Consider the following 5,024-nt stretch of genomic DNA (forward strand, 5'->3'; position numbering starts at 1 on the left):
AATATTATCCCTATTATTAGGAGTACATTGCTTATTAAAGGTACTTGTATCGTAGTATTGCAACAAAACAGTAGGACAAAATTATTTTGATGCCACTAATTTGGTGTCAATCATGTATTGAATTTTATGGCAAAACGTAAGTATATACCAATAACTATTGAAGCGAATGCGCAAAAATTACTTGTTGACAAAAATGGATCCGAAGTTCGCACAAGCATCCATGATATTGTTCTTAGGCGTATGGATTTATGTAACGCTTTATTTAATGCGTGCATTTGCAAGGAATATTGAGTTGCCCCTACAAATATCATTTTCCTTCTATACTAAGCTCCTAATTGATATGATATATTCACACTTAAACTGTCCCCTAGTCAAAACCCTTTGTCGAAAACTACATGTGTTTTTCCTTAAGGACTTATTGAGTACAAAACATCAATCTATCAATGCGTATTCATTTACCACAGTTGTCATATGCGCAAAAAGCGGTCCTGTCAATCGATGAGTGACAGGAGCGGGAAACCCAAGCAAATTTGCCGCGCGCATACACTTTCTGCCTGCATTTTCCGTGGCCGTAAGATAAACTTCCACTCGTGGGGACACGGCTGCAATATTCACAATCAGTATTATTATTGACCTGTATACTTGGGGGTTATTGGTGAAAATGCAAAATATTCAATTCGTTCTTCACCGCCTATGGTTGACTTATGAGAGAACTATCAATACAAGCATAGGCATAATCCGGCCACTCATCAAGGCCGAGCGTATTGACTACATGATTCGCTACCATCAGAAGCAGATTTTTACCTCTGTCGGCATAACAGACATAAAAAAAATCACTATTGCGCATCGAATTAGGTACATGTTTCCAATATTATTGGGTTTACAGTTTTTTTGGGCTCTTTTTATTGGTACAATGGGCTTTCACGCTAGCTAAATCGTCCTTGACTCAGCCTACGGCATATTCAGATGTGAGTATGAAGGCAACTGAGAAGGTAAGGGGAAAGGTACTTGGCTAAAAATAGGGGCGTCCGTATTTGAGCAGTTCGCATAACCGCGAGATCCTACGTACAGATATGCCCCTGTATGTTGTATTGTTCATAACGGAAGTTGTTTGTTGACATACCCTTTTGTAAACACTATTGCATGAGAGTGAGAAAAATCTGTATTGTGTAAACGGCGCTGTATCAGAGGAAAGATGACCAGGGCGGCTGTGGGAAAGGGTAGGAATAAAAATAGATGATGGACATGTACCTGTATATCGTCCTTTTATAGCACAGCCCGCATAGGTTAAACTATGAAAAGAACGAGGAGTAAGACAGTAAAATCATGCTCACAATCTCGGCTTGAATGACTATGCGAAAAACTAATTTGTGATTCGTAATTAGGAGCAAAATTTTGATACCGTTCCATACTAATATATGAATGTAAAACATCTTGTAATACGATCCAACATACCCAGACAAATATACACGAAGATAACAACCGTTTGAATGGATAAAAACGACATTGCATGTAATGCATTACACGGTACTACTTAAACTTTAACTCATAGCCATACAAGACAAAGAAAACAACTAGGTTCATGCCATACCAATAAAAATTTATAAAATACGCGACCCTCGTTGGACAGGTTGTGAGGAATGTCTTTGAACATACGCTTGCTGGTCAGCAAAGCGGTCGAATATACATGCAAGGCGACGATGAAAACCGATAGTTAAAACAAAGGTTCGCATCCAAGTGACCACTGAAGTAACGAATGCGTATGACTGACAAATTTTATGTTTTTCTAGCTTGAACTTTAAAAGGGATTTCAGGCAACGCGAGTGTAATGCGGGCCATGTTACATGGTGAGCCTTTCAAGCAAACCCGTCTGAGCTCATATATAAGGTACGAAATAATGAGCACAACCAGGTGCAAATAACAAGCTGTGGGCTTAGATTGTTCTAGGCAGAAGATGTCGACTTGCTCTCCTATTGTAATACAGAACTAACAATCTTTACGCTTCATATATGATCAGCGACCATATTTTTCACTTGACTGGAAGCCTTTCTCGCCAAGCTTTCCATAGTTTGCGATGTTCATATATTTAAGCCGACGTGATACACAGATATAGTTTCAAAGCTGGCTTATTATAATAATCAGAAGTCTGATGTCTGTGCGTGAGAAGCAACAATGGACATGAGTGAGCAATTGATCACTGTCAAGAACCGCACATAAATACGAACACAACATTCAAGGCATACGTACACAGTACGACATTATGTGTATTTTTGATATTTTTGTTTATAATGCTTACAATCCGAGTCCACTCCCGACCTTGAATGTGATATTAACATACTGTTTTTCCATGTCGTATAGTGTATTATTAATCTATAAATTAAGGACACCAAGATGTTATGGTTGTTCAGCATGCTGGTTTGCGCATGCAGACTTGATAAACATACAAGGATAGCGACGCAAACTTATGGAACTAGACAATTTGTCACTATTCTATTGTTGTTTCTCCATATAAAATATATCATTAAATTGTCACTGACAAGGGTTGAAAACTTGGTTCTATTCAGTAGTTTCGGAACTTGAAGTTGGATCGGCCGTTGAAAATACAAGCATCCGATTGTTCGCAGGCATCTCTAGATCTCCCTCCAGATACAAATTAGCTTCAGATCTGGCGACTGCGATTACATCCTGCACGTCTCTAATGCCAGATGTTTCTCCGTATGTATCCTGCGTATGACATATTCAGATCAAGACCATAAGCTAACAAACGTGGATTAAAACGATGCTTAAATTTCACACATACAAGCTCAATCAAGGCTAGTGTACCAATTAGAATGCACAAAATAGGATGCTTGATGTAAAGCATGAGTTCTATTTTTTGAAACTGTCAATCATCTAATATGATGAGAAATTCAAATTTAGCACAGACACGCTTCAATTGATGTGCATCACGTACACATACTACAGACTACGCACCGCAACCCTGAGTAACTTATACACTCACTTACTCTCGCCCACTGGTCCAGCTTCTTGTTTCCCTCACTTGTGAATGACCGGTCGTAGTTCATCGGACCATAAACAAAAAACCTACCGGGCACATCCTTTCCTATATCAAATTTATCAATTTGGGATTGACACCATGAGCTTTTAAGCAAATAATTCGAAATGAATGGGCCAACGTGTGACGATTATGTATCATGAGCTGCCACGACAGTATGCGTGAATGGGGTATGCAAAAACAACAGATGCCATCCAACAGAGAGAAGAATATGAAATATGATAAAATAGAATTGCAGATTGGTAAACATCCAACGTGTCTAGAGCTACTCTGCGCTCTTGGTATTGTATTCACAATCCACAATGCTGGCTTACAACCTATGCGATGAAGAAGTGTGATGCTAGGTCATACCTGCTGTAAGAGTATTTCCAAGTTCTCGAAACATGACGAGCACATCCTGCCATCCAACTATGTGCAATGTATTGGCAGTAAATGCTATATGGGTATCCGTTACTTTACTTCGGAGCGAGTCCCAATTTTGCTTCTTCGTCACATCCAGTAGTATAGGATCTCTGCATTGGTTAAAGTACAGTCGTACAGTGATGAGGATGTGTGACCACCAAGCTGAGCACTCTCAATGAGTGGGAATTTGTATAGCATCGGATTGTCTGCTGCGCCGAATAGCCAGCACATGGGGCGATTGTTGCAGATGCACAAAGCACACTAGGTTTATCACCACGACTTTAAGGAAGTCTAGGAAAACTACCTTACAACTGTGTGCATTGTTTCAATGTGGTATAGCAATGTAAACAGGGACTGTGTAGGCTCTCATACTAGTTCGGTTAAAGGTGCACGAATCTTGCACGCAAGGTGTACATAAATGCAGCCTTCCGACAGCTTGGCTATGTTGTTGTCTTATGAATTTTGCACTCGAACATTAGCACGGCAAAAAAATGGTACTAATTCATTTCGTCAACAAAGACATACTTAAGATTTTCAAGCTCAGCATCTACCACCCAGGCGACGAGACCAGGTAATTCTCTGAAAGGATAATAAAGTACATTAAATTTAAGAAATCAGCGGTAGAAGTCCAGAACGCGACGGTATACAACTGAAAACGGGTCAAGCGCAACCCGATTTTCAGCTGTTTCAGCGTATATGCGGGAAGATCGGTTTTAAGATGATCAGTCTGAACGCGCATTGGTTGAAATCATTTTCATCATCCATACGTGGCTATTGTATTCAATACATAAGCGTGCGGGAATCAACAAAACTAACAGCCCGCAGGTGTGATACACATACTCGCTTCTCTCAGTAGGCTGCCATGTAATCTTTGGGAGGGCTGCCGCGCAATGCACGGCATGTTGACCAGTTCCTACAGTGATATGGATATATGACTGAAAATTAATCAAACATGTTGTACATCAGGGAACTCAAAATCCTTCGCCGATTTGCTGAGTAGTGATCTTGGATGACCTAGTAAGCATATCAGAATCCATAAGTTCATATTTGAATCAAATGTAAGTTGATATAAATATCTGTACATACGAATACAATATACATAGATAATGATACTAACACAGATATACACAAATGCAGACACAGACACATACAGACACAGATACGCACACAGACATACACACACACACACACATACACATACACACAGACAAACATACAAACACAAATGAACACACGCACATACAAACACCTACTATATATATATATATACATATGTAAATATATAAATTTAGACATGGAAACACATACACACACACGTACATATATATACTATATATATATGTATATATATATATATATATATATATATACACATAGATACACATAGACACACACAACACACACACATATATATATAATATATATATATACATATACATATATATATATATATATACATACATACATATATAAATATATATATATATATATATGTATATGCATACACACATACACACACACAAATATATAAATATATATATGTATATACATACATGCATACATACAT

This window comes from Sphaeroforma arctica, assembly GCF_001186125.1.
Source record: "Sphaeroforma arctica JP610 unplaced genomic scaffold supercont1.130, whole genome shotgun sequence".
Classification (NCBI taxonomy): Eukaryota; class Ichthyosporea; order Ichthyophonida; genus Sphaeroforma; species Sphaeroforma arctica.